The sequence below is a fragment of the Mastigoproctus giganteus genome, chromosome 13 (genome assembly GCF_048544385.1).
Source record: "Mastigoproctus giganteus isolate SK-2022 chromosome 13, ASM4854438v1, whole genome shotgun sequence".
NCBI lineage: Eukaryota > Metazoa > Arthropoda > Arachnida > Uropygi > Thelyphonidae > Mastigoproctus > Mastigoproctus giganteus.
In genome coordinates, this window is record NC_143587.1 from 109700792 (window position 1) to 109718249 (window position 17458).

Here is a 17458-nt window from a genome sequence, read left to right on the forward strand (position 1 = left end):
TATAACGTCGTGTACCCAGGGGTGTCGAGGAGGGATTAGCTTTCCAGGGACCGAACGTCATTAGGGGGCCCAGATCTCGAATAAAAGATTTTTTTTCCCTCTCCCAAAACCAGTGTTCGCTCCCTGCGGATACTAGGCTATATCCGCCCTAGTCAGAAGACGTAAATAACTTAATCCTGCATCTCTCCACTGCTATAATAACGATGTTATTTGCATTAATTACATGCTGCATATTACAAGTATTTAAAGCACTGTGGCATTAATCGTTAAATAGCTTTTTTTTTTTTTTTTGTTAGTTGTTGGCACATCGGCTTCTGTGGCCATAATGCACATCCCAAGGTTTTTGCAATTTACTCTGATCCAAGCCCAAGGCGGGATTCGAACTCGCGACCTTTGGGTTGCCAGGCAGGCACTTTACCCATCTGGCTAGCCCGGTCGGCTCTTTAAATAGCCTATTGTATAAATATCAACTTATGCAATTTTGGGGATTGCAAGATTTTAGTGATTAATTAGAAATAATGTTACAGTTCGAGTATTTGTTCAAGTAGCTTTTTTTTTTTCTATTTATGGTAGGTTTATTGAAATAAATAATTATGCAGTTTTATAGTTTATTTATATAAGATCCGATAAAGTTAGCGAATTGATTTTATATACAGAAAGACATTAAGTTCAACATGCAGTGTAAGCAAGCACAAGAAGGGCAGATGGTGTTCTATCTATGATTATCGGAATTTTGCAAGCAGAAAGATGGAGGTGATTATTGATCTCTATAAGACGATGGTGTAACCTCACTTGGAATATTATGCCCAGTTCTAGAAGCCACATCTAACGGAAGGATAGAGAACTTCTGGAGAAGATGCAAAGAACAGTGTCTCGATTGGTGAACAAATTTAAAATCCTAGGAAAGACAGTAGACTACAGAATAATAAGAAGAATAAAGATTAACCGACAATACAAGTGGTGTAGTGACGTCAGGGACAACTAATAAATAGAGTAAACAGCATCAGCTCTATTTGACCAGAAGATTCATTTCGATTATAATTCACTTTTAGAAGTATAATTATCACATAGAATACAATCTCTCTGTTTCAAGGAAAGCAAAAAACACTGATAAAAAGTCATTTTAAACAATGACTGGGTAAAAAAAAAAAAAGTAAACTGCAGCCATTATCAAACCACTGCAGGATGGAAGCCTCCTCAACAATTCATGCTAAGGGAATGGACCATAATCTGCCACGCTGGTCCACTGCGGGTTGGCAGATCGACCGTATTTAGCAGTCAGGGGACTTAACCCCGGTCTACTCAAAGAGCGTGTGCTACTGCACTCCTGCTCTTGACCACTCGGCTACGGAGGATAATCGTTAGTAAATAACATACACACAACAAAAGGAACTGACCAAATAATGCAGACGAGTAGGAAGTATCAGAGTTTAGTTTACAGAAAATTTCTACTGGAAAGCAAATTATCACTCTTTGTAATATTCAGAAAAACGTCTGCAGATGCAGTCAATCAAAAAATCACATGGACTTTATGAAGCTTACTTTCGGACAGCTTGTTGTAATAACTTGGAATAACTTGTCTGTCTGCAAAGGGTAGCCGAGGAGGAGAGTTTGGAAAAAATTCAAGGAATTGGATAAACACTTTTTGCGATGGAAATAATTTGAGGGGGTTTTTTTTTTTTTTTTTTTTTTTTTGCATATACAGAATAGGTTTGCTCGTTGCATCATTATGCCTTTTCAATGCTAATAGCAAATTTCTATCCTAAAGGTTTTTTTTAGGTAAAAAATATTTTTTTAAGTAATTAAAGGTTTTTTTTTTTGGTTTTTTTTAACATGAATGTTACACCGAAAAACATTATCCGTCGGTGTCTGACTATATTTAGAGATATTGGAACAATTAGTGACAGGCAACGAAAACGAAAACGATTTTTGGTAAGCTAATTTTCGGAATATAGGAAACTATATTCCGAATTATGGAATAGTACATAAAAATAAGCAAATTTTTTCACAATATAGCAATACCATATTAATTTAGTATCAAAATGGCATAATGCAAGAAAGCAAATTTATTTCGCATCTACCGGAAAGGGGAAAGAACTCTCTCTTATATTATTTCCACCATCAAAATGTGTCTATCCTATTATTCCTTGAATCGGTCTAGTTCAGGGGTTGCTAATCCCTGGTCTGCCTTCCGATGTGAAAAAAAAAAAGACTTAAAAAAAAAAAAAACGTTATTTTTTAAATTAAATTAATGTAAAAAAAGTTAATCACTTTATTTAAAAAGCAATTATTAGTTAATACATAAAAAAATAAAATTACGGATACATTTATTTATTCACCTGCTTCATACTTTGAGGTTAGTTAGAGCTCTTTCTTATTATGAAACTGACCTAGTCATCATAATAACCTTGGTTAAAAAGTCCGCCTATTAACGCACATCGTCTCTCTCTCTCTCTCTCTCTCTCTCTCTCTCTCTCTCTCTCGTTTTCATGTTTTGGCTCGAAACAAAGAAAAGTTACGTACCGCTGCATTTACCGTAAACTTAGAGATAAGGAACAAATAAAGGGTGGGGTGTAAATTATTTTTTGACATACAGCTTCAATTCCACTTTTATTGACAGAAATAATGGTTCGGGGTTTCACTGTGATGGAAACCTGATTTATTATATCATGTTTACCTGTTAGAGTTAATTTAGCGCAGATAAATAGAGGCGCTTGCGAATCGATTCTGTGATGATGGACATTTATTCTTAATCTATATTAAATTCATTTTAAGAATTAAAAGTTTTAATTTTTAATATAAAACTTAGCATAAAATTCCTTTATGTAATCAGCAAAAACATTTGGCGGCGCCAGTCGCGGGACGGATATTAATTCCGTTAGCTTCTGGTTCCACCTGCAGGCGGCACGCGACTCATTTCCAAAGTAATATGTGGCCTGCCGCAGGAACCCTGGTCTAGTCTACAGCAGTTCTTGCCAAGATTTTATAATTGGGCCTTCTGGTTCTTGTCTCAGTCACCCGGGAAAGTACACTCGTTCATTTTACTAACCCTCCCCTTATACACTTCAATCAGTTCCTCCTACGGCGTCTACTTGCTAAGCCGTTCCTCAACGGGATATACTTACTGTTCTTCACCAATCTGGTTGCATTTCTTTGCACCTTCTCCAGAAGTTGTATATCTTTCTTTAGAGACATATTAATATCCTAATATCATATTAATTTAATTATACCGTATTAAATTAATATTTAGGACACTTAATGGTAATACGACAAAAAGAAAAATTTATAAAATGTTTATATTCAAAACAAAATTGAATTTAAATAATTCAAATCAAATTGAATACAAATATTACTATTTTAAAAAAATAAAATTTAATTAATGTGTTATTTATTAACAACTACAATTTAATCAAAATTTCTGGATGCGCAACTGCCGTCTGCAGCGGAGCATCCAGAAATTTTGTCTGGGATACGCTCTGCATTGGTAGGTTTTACAAGCGTTAGCAAGTACCAGTAAAATTATATACATGTAATATAAAATAAAATATTTTTTGGCCGGGGAGAAATGGCTTTATTTCCCCGCCCTTGTAGATACGTCTATGACAGGAGGTTTCTTTCCAACGGCATTGCTTTTTTGAAGAAGAAGAAATAGGAAATTTCTGTTGATATAAGCTCCTACTATATTGCCGTTTCATAATGTTCTACATTTCTCTTAGAGCGTAAAAATATTTTCAATTCCTCGTCATTTTGACGTTCGTAGTCTTTGATTCCATTTAAATCAATAAAAACATGTCATCGCTTAACAAATGCCTTGTGTGCGTGTGCGTGCGTGCGTGTGTGTGTGTGTGTGTGTGTGTGTGTGTGGATTAATTGGGATCTTAAGGCGCTGTTAGATTTTGAAATAGCAACTGCTATAAAACTTCGTGTATATGGGTATATATTTCAACTTTTTGGGGCCACATGTACGCTCCTTGTGCGCCAATGCGTAAACACGGCATTGCATTTAAAACAACTTTTCCCAAGCGCTTAAGACTGTATTCTGCTTTACTTTATTCCACCAAAGAGCTATTTGTAGCTTAGTTGCAAATAGCTCTTTTTCTTTTAAATTTTTAATACTGGCCACTGTTTTCTCTCCTCTAGAAAAAAAAAAAAAAAAAGAAAAAAATATTTGAATTCCGAGGAGAGAAATCGTCAAAAATATCACACAATCCTTCATTGTTTTTTTTTTTTTTTTTTTTTATTCTTTTTTTTTTCGGTACAAGTTTGCAGCTGAGTATGATTCCTTGATCACAGGTTGTTGACGTTCAGTATCTCATACCTTTACATGAAAACGAAAATTATATGTGGCTAATTCACTGACGAAATGTGGAGGAATGACTCTCTCTCTCTCTCTCTCTCTCTCTCTCTCTCTCTCTCTCTCTCTCTCTACCACACACACACACAGCTAGTGAACCAATACAAAAAAAAAAAAAAAAAAAAAAAATTACGAAAATTAATATCTTGAATAATCACTAATTTTTCGACGTTTATACATAACACAGATAGTTTTGTATGCATCTACCTATGATTATTTTTTCTTGTTATGTCTCTCCATATAAATTTAAAGCAGTGTTATTGAAATGAAATGATTAAAGGTTTCCTTTCTGTGAGAATGACAAAAGGTTTGCTATTTGCATGAAATTGAAATCTCAGTAAAAGTCCTTATCCTCCTACTGAAAAGCTCTAGTATTAAAGCTTTAATCGCAGTTTCTTTTGGATCAAATAAAATAAAAACTACTTCAGGATTTAGAAGTATTACGGGTTTTTTATCTCTCACTCTCATTTATTCCGTAGGTGATGGACATCTCGCGTTTGGAGTTGAACAAAGGCGTTCAGAACAAAACAAATTTCAGAATACCTAATTCTTTATTTAGAAGTAAATTTTAAATGAGAGACAGAAAAGTTACATTAAATTCTTGTGAAGAGGATGAGGTGCATGTTACTCTACTTGAGATTTCAACCAAAAGTATATACACGGCTTCCAAAATTAAAGTACCAAAAACTTAAATGTGAATGACTTGAAAACCACAAATAGCATGGGCAGAAATTTTTACTGGACTGCAAGCCAGGTTGTGACAATAAAAACAGCTTAAAACCTTCGAAGGAAATGCGTATTTTAATGACACTTAAAATAATGAAAGAGAATTACAGGTGGATCAATGGTAAGTAAAGGAACGCTTAAAGTAAAATAACTGATGACACAACAGCCCGCGATCAAACGTCTATATAAATTTTGTACATCTATTGATTTCGCATTGTGAACTGATTGTACTAGTAAATGTATTTATTGATTTGACTGATTTAGATACGTAAAGGGATTTTCTGCTCATTGATTCGCCGTCTTCAGCGCATCGGTGTGACCGAAGGATAATCGAACGATTATTTAGTTTCTCTTTCCTGTGATGGTGCATCCGTGATATTTATTATAAGGAATAATTAAGTTAAGTTAAGAAATAGTTAAGATATTATTATAAGAAAATTTCCTTTCAGTTATTGTATGGCACTGTGTTTACAACAGATTAAAATTAGAAAACCATCGTACTGTCAAAGCAGTTTCAAGAATCAGATTCAGATCATTATTGAAAAGCATGTGTGCTGTTTCGTGCATCGGCAAAAATTGAAGGAATATTTAGCGCTCATTGGGTACACCTTGCTTTCGATCACTTTCTACAGCAGCGAATTTCAACCTTTTTCAACTCACGGCACACTGAGAAAGGTGTTAAAATTGTCAAGACACACCATCAGTTTTTCAAGGAGAGATTTTATCATAAAAAAAAAAAAAAAAAATGCGTATTAAGATTGTGTTTAAAAGTTCAATAGCTAAAATTCTAATCATTGTGTTATTTTTTAAAATAATATTGATCTGGATTTCAAAAGATTTATTTTTAAAATTTATTTTCATATTTGTTATTATTCCAATTATTGAAATAAGATATCATTGAAAAAGATGCTATTTATAAAAAAAATATCATTAAAATGATTAAAATGTCATTTATATAAAAATATCAGTGGGGAAACCTGTGCTTGGTGATGTCTCATGATGTCTCTTGTCCGAGATCGGATGGTTGATAAGCATACCCTCGAAGTCCTTCTCCAATGTTGGAAGCCGCGACCTGCTCTTGCTCTTCATCGTGTTCATAGCAGAAGAGCCAGCCTCACACAGATACGATATAGAGAAAGGAAGGTGTGTGAATCGCCTTCTTTTTGATTAACTCCTGTCGGAGAGACAACCAGAACGAGGGCAAATCTGTTGATGAGTGCTTTAGTTTCAGTCCTCTGTCGTTTATTATTTCAGTCAGCTCACCTTCTTCTGCAGCATTTAATTCTGCTGATTCCAGTACACTTAACACAAACAGATCTCTTACCCAGTCCAAGGCTGATACATCGACAAAATACCTTTCAATGTTTTTACTCAGCAGCGACAAACTTTATAGAATTAAATCGAAAAGATTTTTGTCCAGTCTGCAACTTTTTGTCACCTCAAACATTTCAATTTTGTTCTTTTTTTTTGACTCTGGCTCCCCACAACGTTAATTTTGTCAGTACAAGTAAGAATATTTTCATTCTTTCCCTGCATACTCTTGTTAAGAGTGTTCAAGGCTTGGGAAATGTCAGCTAGGAAAGCAACTTTATTGCACCAGGTCTCATCACTAAGCAGGTCAGTCAGCTCAGACTCTTCAGACGTAAAAAAAATTATAAGCTCTTCCCTCAGTTCATAGAACCTTGAAAGTACCCGCCCTCGAGATAGCCACCTCGCTTCCGTGTGTAGTAGGAGTTGTGTGTGTGAGCAGCTTCCATGGCAGAACACAGTGCTGAAAACAACCTCGATTTTAATGGTCAGCTCTTGATGTAGTTAACCATTTTTATCATCTCATCCAGTACGTTTTGGAGTTCAAGTACTACTGATTTTGAAACGAGGGCCTCTCTCTGTGCAGGAAACTGTGTAAAAACAATGCCAGGTTCCTTTGCTTGCTTCCCGACATAGAGGGAGCACCATTAGTGCAGATGCTGATGCATGATTTCCATGACAAGTCGTGAGAATTGTAATACAACATCAAGGATGTCTTGGCCTTTTGTTATTTCTGGAAGTGGTTTGCAAAATAAAAACTGTTCAATGATGTCTCTATTACAAACAAACCTGATGAATGCTAGGAGTTGAGCTTTTCAGTGATGTCAGCTGACTCGTCCAACTGGATATCAAAAATATCAGCTTGTTTAATGTTAGCTATCACTTGTGACTAAAACCAAACTATTATTTTTAGGCCACCCGAATAATTAAATTCATCTGCCGTGCTGTGTGTCATATGTCTGTTAATTGCGTGAATGGTCGATTTGTCTGTTTTGCTGGACGAAAAACCCCAGTTTCTGGGGGGAAAACCTTGCTATCTACGCCTGAGACCGACTAACTCAGCCACGGAGAGAAAAAAGCCCATTAAAGTTCCTCGCGTCATCGACGAGATTCGAACCCTGGCTTTTTCCACCCGGTGGGGAGGACGGTGACGATTTCACTGTGCTACCCACGCAGACTATCAGCTGTGACTCAATGTCTTGAGACATGTCTTGTATACGCCGACTAATAGTGTTATTAGACATAGGGATTTTCAAAATCTCTTTTTCATATTCCCCGCCAAACGTAATATTTATAATTTTACAGCATGCTGGTTAAAATACTGACTCAGCAATTGTATGTGATTTCATCTTTTGTTGCCACGATCTTGGCAACGGCATAGCATGCTTCTTGAGCTTTGTCAGAAATAGTTGTGATTTTGGTCCATTGTTCAGCCTGGAGTGTTTGATCAGCTATAAGCCTTTTAAAATATTCAGTTGGTTTCTCGCATAAATGTGAGTGCTTTTTGTGAAGGTGTCTTTTCAGCTTACTTGGAACCATAGATTGGTTTGCCAGTTTCTCACCACTTAGGTCGTGGCTGCTCTTCTCCAGATGAAAAGAATCCGAAAGACAAATAATCTTCATTATACTGGCTCACGACAGTTTTAGAACTAATACTAACTGCACTATGTGTTATACTACCAGAACTAATGCCAGCTACACATGATTCATTGTCATCATCTAACTTACATTTTTTTAATTGGAAATCTGTCCGTGTCTTAAGCCCTAAAAAAAATAAAAATCAACTAAATTCAGAAATAACAAAATAATTAAAGCGAAACAGAAATAAACAAAAATGCATTAGTGCAAACTCACACGGAATAACACACCCGATGCGAACAACAGCTGACTGAAGATTGACACTGGTGGCTTGACAATGGTGGGGTGGTAAAAGTACAATGCAGAGTTATTTTGGTATCTGGAATAACAGGGACGGACGGAAGTTCTTGGAATTTTACTATAATAACTTTTTTTTTTGTTAAAATGTTATTGTTTTCATTCTTATCGGCCTTTCATGAAAAATATACAGTACTTCTAAAATTTACGTCGACGATTTTTTTTTATTCCCCAATTTTTTTCTCGCTTCTTTTCTACCTACCCCCAAACTCCGCGACATATCTGCGGACCCTTCGCGGCACACCGGGTTGAAATTCGCTGTTCTACAGCATGGAGGGATTATGAAGCATTGGTGTCTCATTTTAAAAATACCCACAGTATCCACATCCCTTTTTATAGGGTGGGGAGAACCACTAGTGATAACCCTCGCCAAGCATTTCCAAACTGTTAATATTTGATTTAACGTTAAGAGATTAGCACAAATCACATTTTCCGAGCAAAAGAACCCCAGAGATAAGCCTAACGGTAGACAAATCTTAGTATTATTTAAAAAATAAAAATTAAATAAATAAATAAATCTGCACCCTAATTGACATTATGCACATGTCGCAAGCAAAATTTAGAAAGCCAAATGGTCATCAACCAAGAAACAACTATCACCTCTAACAAAGTCATGATAAAACAAGTACAGCGATGTACGGATGAAATAGGTGCATACGGATGAGAAATTTAGTCAGAAGTCCAAAAGCTATATTCACAAACTGCTTGTCCCTTAAATAATGGTTTCTCAGGTGGCTAAACCACATATTATCATTTCCCTTCCGATATCCACAGAACAAATGTAGTAAAACATTCAGCCTATGCTCTTACATCTTGCAAAAGCAATAGAATAAAAGTGTCTTTTTTTTACCAAGAGTATTCAGAAGCGGCAGTAACCCAAAATCATGACCATAAACAAAGCAACATCTTCCAGATATATTGCAGGAAGATAACAAATTTACACAATGGATATAGAGACACTGTTATTATTGGCCGTGGCACGTAGGCAAGTGAAACAGAGGAAGACCAAAAGAAGATTGAAAGATGATCTATCCCAAAATCCAATAAGCAATATATTTAATGGAAAAAGAAAACGAGGTCCAATATGCACCACGAAAACACTCGCCTCATCCTTACACAGCGTCACAAGCGTACCACCCATGAAGTAAACCTTCTTCCAATGATTAACAATTAAAAAAGAAAAATGTTTATTTGCATTTTGTGATGTATCTTTTGTGAATTTTGGCATGCTGATTCACATATGACTGGTTTTTCCATAGCATCAATGGTTTGCCCAGAAATGAAAGAAAATTAAAATACAATAGTATTATTGTATATTTAATATCAGATTTGTATTAACAATGTTTAACTTCTGTACAGAAACCTTCCTTGGGTTAATAAAGAAAAAAAATCCTTAAAAATGTACACTTGAACGTTTTTGTCTTTTGTAGTCAGAGTGATCATCTCAAACAAAGAACCAGATAGAGTGGCCTATCATAGGTTAATCCCGCCTTTTTTGGTATCTCTTCTCCACTGACTGTATGTCCTGGTGTAATCTCCCCCCACCTCCTCCATGTTCTCGCTGGCAGCGCAGTTGGTATAATCAGCCACACCGGATTTCTATCTAGTGTGGTTAGAAACGGCCTCAGTCTGTCGACGATGCGAAGAATTTATAGACTTTTTTTTTTTTTTTTTTCACAACTTAGTTAAGTTAGCTGGTCTCATTCGCAGATGAGTTCTTCCAACAGGATAATGCACTGAAGGATAAACGCAATCAAATAGAATATACCCATAAAGGGATGCGCCTAGTGAAAACAATTTCCAGATAACTTAAGGCATTCAAATACTGCTGCACTGGTATCATGAGGCCAATTTGAAACAACAGAATGAAAACATTATGGAAAATAACTAAAAAAACATTAAGAGATAAAGTTAAAAGTGAAGAAATCATGAAACAATATAAAATACAATGAGGACATATAACCAGAAAAAGAATGCAAAAACATATAGATAGGATGGAGAATGACAGGTGTACAAAAATATTAAAGAACTGGGACACATAGGCAAGCGAAATAGAAGACCAAGAAGAAGATTCAAAGTATTCAAAGTACAGTATTTTATTATTTTCTGCGGGCTCCAGGGTTTACCCTATCCGCCGCTGAAGAGTAACTGTACATTATTTACAATTTGTGGTTTAGCAAAACATCTTGATCCACCAACTTCACAGGAATGATTGCAACCAATAAGTCTCGGCGCCTCCGTAGCCAGGTGGGAAGGAGCAGCAGTGCGTAGCACACGCTTCTTGATTAGACCGGGGCTCGAGCCCGTCACCACCAAATACGGAGGATGAGGAAAGGTCAGGGAATGACTACCGCATATCCCGGAGCAATATGGTCTTAGTTGCTAATGCCCCTAAAAACGAAATAACAAACCCAACAACAAACAACCAATAAGTCTCTTGCCTGAGACCAATGTTGTATAGCCACATATTTGACCATACTGTATATCCATAACACTTGCAACTCAGTTATTACAATTTGTTGAAGGCACCAATTTCTACATTAACCTTCACAACTTATACAACTATACAGATAGTGAACCTACCAGTTCGGTTAAAATGAGGTCAGACATATATCTTACAATTTATAGAATTTAAGATTTACAATTTATGCACCTTATTAGAGGCCGAAATCCCAGGACACCGCCCACCCAACAGTGAACCTGGGACATCGACTTACCGTATATATTCTAAACGCTAATATTGCCTTCCGGCAATAAACACAAATAAATTTCCTCATCAGAGGTCCTGTAACAATGCGATTAATATCAGGGCAATATATACAGTGGTAGTACACTTATTACATAATTATTCTCAGTCTCAAGTCCTTTCCTTCTGCGGAAAGCCTTGTCAGCAAAGTTAGCCAGTGCCTGAAAATTTTCCTTACATTCTAAAAACTTGGTGAAGTTATTTACATCATAAACTTCGGTCAATGTCTGAAATTCAAATCGAATAGCTACATAATATCGACATTCTAAGATTACATGTTGGACTGTCTCCTCTGAGCCACATTTACATAGAGGAGATGCAGCCAAACCCAGAGTAAATAACTTTGAGTTTAGGCTGCCATGCCCGCATAGAAGGAAAGTTAGGTGAAGACCTGGGTTAAACCAGGGCCAATGTTTTTTGTCAAATTCAGCAACTTGAGGTATAAAAAAGGATAGTAATTCTTCCAGTGTTGGCATTAGTCCATTCGTTTTGCCATTCCTGGAGGAACTGGTTTCTTAATCTAGTGTTGTCTTCTTTCACTGGCACGTCCAGTTAACAGAAAACTGGTTGAACTGTGCTGCAATACCCTTTCTTCTATAATACTGAAAGTAATTGTACAGTACTGTACTTCGTATTTAATTGGCAGTTTGCCGTTGATTACCTGTAGTACCGACGTTGAAATTGTGAGAAAGCTCTTGAAGTTGCAATCAGAAAGAAGCGCTGGGCTTCAGTCAAGATTTTTTCCACCATGACTCTGTGTATACTGGGGCCCCAAGCGCCCGCAGCATAACAGACAATAGGAATAAATATGCATTTGTAGTATAGCTTGAGAGTGGAGGATTTCAGACCCCAAGAACCTTTGGTAATTCTGATTATTTTGCCTGTGAAAGTCTTGATTTTGCTTAGTACATATTTACCATGAGTAATGAATTGAAGTTTGTTATCGAACATAATTCCTAGGTATTTGTACGAGTTAACTAATTTTATTGACCAAGAAGAAGATGGAAAGATGATCTATCCCAAATCCAATAAGCAATATATTTAATGGAAAAAGAAAAAGGGGTCCAATGTGCACCACGAAAACACTCGCCTCATCCTTGCACAGCCGTCACTAGCCTGTATTGTTGACACTTGCTAGGTGTTGACAATGCATCAGCGTGAAATAGCAAACACCAGGATTTATCAGCCTAGGCAACGCTTTCCAAAACTTCCGCTGTTGGCGTTCCTGAGTCCGCTGTAACCGTATCCTCTTGTTTTTTGCTGACAGGAGTGGAATTAGATCGTCGGCTGCCACACCCCATCCGTGAGAATACAATAAGTTATGCGTTCTAAAATGCCTCTTTGGTTGCCACTGTTGGATTGTTATTTGACTGAATTTTCTGTGACCTGCACAAACGTGGTCGGCCCCCGTTGGTTCCTTACATCAACGAGCTGCAGTACAGGATCACCGTTCATTGAATGTTATTTACTCATGGATCAATCTCGATGCACGCAAGACACAGTCGTACGTGAAAATCCCAGTAGGATTGTAGTGTCTGAGATACTTACACCAACGCGTCTATCGGCGACTACTCTGGCACGATCAAAGCCACTTGAATATTTCTCACGGTCAACACCCACACACTAAATTGCGCACATGCAGCACAGTACATGTATATCGCATAGTATAAACGCCTGATTCCGTAATTGAAGGAACGCTCCATTTCACAATACAAATAACAAAGAAGCTGCTCAGTGTTTAACCAGCTGTTATTTAGCGTCTTAAAATGCAAATCCATATAACAGCATGATTTTCAGTCTTGACATCAAGCATGCCATAGCACGCTATCATGCACCAAAACATCGGTGACACGGAGAACTTTTCCACACCATAGCAGTTACTCAAACGAAGGTTGCATGGTTCTATTTAAGAATACTGCACATGCCATTACATACCGAAGGCCTTGCACCTAACACGCAAGCACCTTTATTACATGTAGTTCTACTTCATGTATGGTAATCCTTTTTGTGTATACAATATATCTAAATATTTAAATATTTTGTGTACAATATATATAACTGAATTTAACTCGTATATGGATTTTTAATTCACCCTATTATTTATAAAATTCACCATCAATCGAATATATTACTTTAATATAGAACAGAATTAATGAATTTCCTTCGATAGCTTCGGTACCATTTACACTCCATGGATTCGACGAAATTCACAAAATATAAAGAACAGAAAAAAAAGAAGAAGAAGAGCAAAATCATTAATATTCCTATCATGTTTGGATATTTTTGTTATTTATAACTTCTAATAAACAATCTACGGTATTACGATATTTTGTGACATCAACCGGATTCGATCACAAGATCAATATTTTGATATGTTGTAATCATTCGATTACAACATACCAAAATATTCACAAAGTAGAAAACCTGAAATTTTGGTAATGAAAGCCACAAAAGCAGAACAGGCACAATGTTTTAATTTAAAAATCAAAATCAAATGACAGGACATATATGACTCCCAAAATTAGAGAACAACAAAGTACTAAAATCATAAATTCTAAAAAACCGTGAAATTAGGTTGCCAGCCTGATAAAGAAGTGTCTTAATCTACCGTTACATGAAACGTGACGAATTAAATCCAGTTCTTGAACAGGTTGCATGCCACAGTTGTTGACGGGGACATGATTTGCGATCTGGACAATGGAAATTTGAGAACTCCTCTGATCAACATGTAGCAAAGACATGGGTCTTATTTAAGGAAGGAATGTATAGGTGCCTCTTGCACATTAATTAAGTTGTTCTGATTATGAAGTATTATATGCTGAGGTTAGCAATTATTGCAGTAATAAGTTGCAGTAATTTAATCGAATCCAACAAGCAACATCCACTACACGGAAAGGAAATGAATAATAAAGATAGCACTCCGTCCATTTATCAAAATGTCCTTTCGCTCTCTATTCAAAAACAAGCATTCACCCACATTCGTCTCCCGATGCGTATACTTTAGGTGGTTGCGACGATACATCACATTGGACTTCCGGCGTCAGGTTGTTTTTAGGACTTCAGTCCATGTGCCCATTATTCTCCATTAGCCCGTGACAGTTTGTTGTTGGAAATTTGATGGCGGTTCGCCTAATACGCCTTAAACACTACTGTGTAGCGGCAGATGTTTTAAATGTTAAATCAGGACATGTTCGCTATATAACAAGGTACAATTTAATGCTTTTTAAAATTAATAAACTGTCACCTGATCATAAATAAATCTGCTCAACAGAATGCCCACTTCACCTGAAGTAATCTGAGCACAGTCGTTAAGATTTTAAAGAATAACTATTAACATAGACTGCAGCAAAGAAAATGCTAAGAATATTAAATAGAAGAATGATAAGCAGAATGGAGGAAAACGTGGGAGAAAAGCAATTTGATTTTAGGAGGGGGAAGAGAACAAGGAATGCAATAAGCTGGTGAAAATGCTGATAGAAAGATATCTGGAAGCGAATAAAGATGCAGTGTATGTGTTATACATTTGGAGAGGGATTTTGATTGAGTAGATTAGGTTAAATTATTGAATATACTGAAAAGGATACGGATGGATCGGAAGGACAAGAGAAGTTATTAGATTACATTGGGGATGAAAAGTGACACTGAAGTGTAGAAATATGAAGAAGTGCGAGACAGGGGTATTGTCTGTCTCCTACTTTATTTAATATACATGTAGAAGAAACGGTTGAAGAGGCATTTGGAAGTGGATATAGATGAGGGAGATTTGCATTAGGTGAAAGGTTACTGAGAGCTGGAATTAATTTTACACTGGTGGCATATTCTGAGGAAGGATTGCAGAAATTGGTTAGCAGGCTAAAGGAAAGTTGTAAATAGGGTTGCGATGAGAATAAATACTGAGAAACAAAAGTTATGAAAATGTGAAGAGAAAGCTGTGTTAAATATTAAAATTGGAGCAGAGAAAATAGAAGTGAGCGAATACAGGTATTGTATTTGGGAAGCCTGTTGGCAGAAGAAGCGGAGAGCAGAAGAGAAATAAGAATAACAATAGCAATGGGTAAAAAAAAGCGAAGAAGAATATCATGTGGGAGATTACGGATTGGTTTGAGGAAAATATTGGTACGATGTATGGTATTAAGCACAGATATGGACACTGAGAAATTAGTTTTGAGGTGTGGGTACGGAGGAGGACGGAAAAGATAAGATGAGTCGATAAAGTGAGAAATGAGGACGTTTTGAGAAGGATGGATGAAAGGAGATGGTTGACTGAAATAATCAGAAGGCGGAAGAGAAACTGGGTTAGACTTTTTTGCGAGGTAAAGAGTTGATGAAGGAAAGCTGAGAAGGAAGAAGCCCAGAGGGAGACTGAAGAAAACTATGTTATGCAAATTGAGAGTGGATTGTGGATATGGGAATATGAAGAGAAGAGCTAAGGACAGGGAAATATGGAGAAGTGGTTGTTGAATGTATGCCTGGACCTTCCCTTGGCAAAGCACTGATGATGATGATGATGATGATGATGATGATGATGATGGAATACAGACAAGAACTTTAAAAATGTATTCGAAACCAGTCAAACAAAAACAGAAATTTCAACTCAGTTATTGAAAAGAGAAAAAAATAATTAAAATTTCTATTGAAATATTTAAATTGTTCTTTGGTTTTATAATTTAAAATGTAAAACTTGTCCAGTCGACGTGTAAAGCTCTTTCTTCATCACAACATTCGCCATTATTGTTGCTACACAGAAAAGCAACAAATAAGATATAACTTAATGATGATAATTATGCTAAGCTTGGCCTTATGACATTTTTTATCAACAGATTTTTTGGAGGTTTTGATTTATCGCAGACGTTGTGATAAATCCAAATGACTAGGTAATAATGTTCTGTGAATAATTTTATAAATACTTTCTTAGGTTTGGACTCTGATTTGCTCATCTGAATTGTGCCGTGGGATACACAATAAAAGGAGATCCCTAAATGATTGACTTCGTCTCAAACCCCCACCCCCCAAAGGAAGACAGTCAGCTATAACACTCAGAGCAAGGACTAGGATATAGCAATAGCGGCTTCAGCCATACGTGCAACGATCTATCTATGAGGCGCAGAATCGTATGTGGTGACATAAAAAATAAATTCTGTTTCTGTGAGATATATCTTTCCATTTTTATTTGTAAGAGCTGTAGCATCAAATTTGGTCTTGGTGTGATGTGTTTAGACCAAGCACTAATATTCACCAACTAGAATGTTCACTGGCTACCCTTTGTTCAAATTCTAGAAGAAACTCTGAACACCGTTAACGCAGTGTTCGTTGTTTCTTCTGTGATTCAAACATTCATTATTTGCGTGATGTCGTACAAATCACATACTGTTACTCTTTGTAGCCCGAATACAGCAGTACGACTGCTCAGCCACTCACTCACTCTTAACAACTATCGGCTGAACGCAAAACTCATGAATTTTTGTTACGAAGTGTGGGTCTCAACGGTAGTCTCGTTCACTGGTTTCATTGCCCGGACAATTAGACCAATGAACTAGGAGTTAAGTCGCTCATCTCTGATTCAAGCATGTTAAAAAAAAAGCTCAGATTTGAGCTTTTTTTTTTTTTTCGGAAAATCAACTCAAAAAAATTCTTCTTCAGCATAGATCGTTTTGATATCGGAATCGATCCTGAAATAAAAATTACAATTACACTATTGCTATTTTCTATCGAAGTTCCTATTCAGAATGTAAAACATGCATTAAAGCAGGTGTGTGTGTGTGTGTGTGTGTGTGTGTGTGTGTGTGTGTGTGTGTGTGTGTGTGTGTGTGTGTGTGTGTGTGTGTGTGTGTGTCTTTCTCTCAGATCGGAGATAAACAAACACTTTAGTGAGATCTCACCGGTTCGCTCCGTTCAGATGGAAAGAAAATTCAAGTATGAAGTCCAATTCAATTTATCAGATAATAAAGTTGAGCTTAAAGGACGAATCGGAAACCACGAGGCCCTTTCTTTTTTCAAGCATCGGCAAACTAAAGGTGCGTTAGCTGCTTCATGCAGATAAGGAAAGGGGGTGGTTAAAGAGCTCCTGGAGACAGGAAGTAATTTCAGATTGGAAAACTGTTTTCAAAGGGAGCACACATTCGGACCGTTACAAAGAACAGCAAAGTCTCGCAACAACAAATGCTGCTTTCGAGTAGTCATAAATATAGCATTCTTCCGATTTCAAAAGATGAAATATCAGTACACTTCTACGAAATAATATTACTGTAATCACTAATTATTATAAATGAGATAACATTATACCGACAATCGAACTTCTTCAAACAGCAACACTACAGAGCATTTAATTACATCAAAATTTAATATAAATTATTAGAACTATTAGCAAAAATGCAAGTGGAGATCTCTTT

The 17458-nt window shown here is 36.5% G+C and overlaps 1 protein-coding gene across 3 annotated transcripts in view; it reads right to left on the reverse strand.

The window, feature by feature from the left end:
* Ilp7 (Insulin-like peptide 7) overlaps nucleotides 1–17458 on the reverse strand; it is a 180092-nt gene that overhangs the window by 14097 nt on the left and 148537 nt on the right. The window lies entirely within an intron of this gene.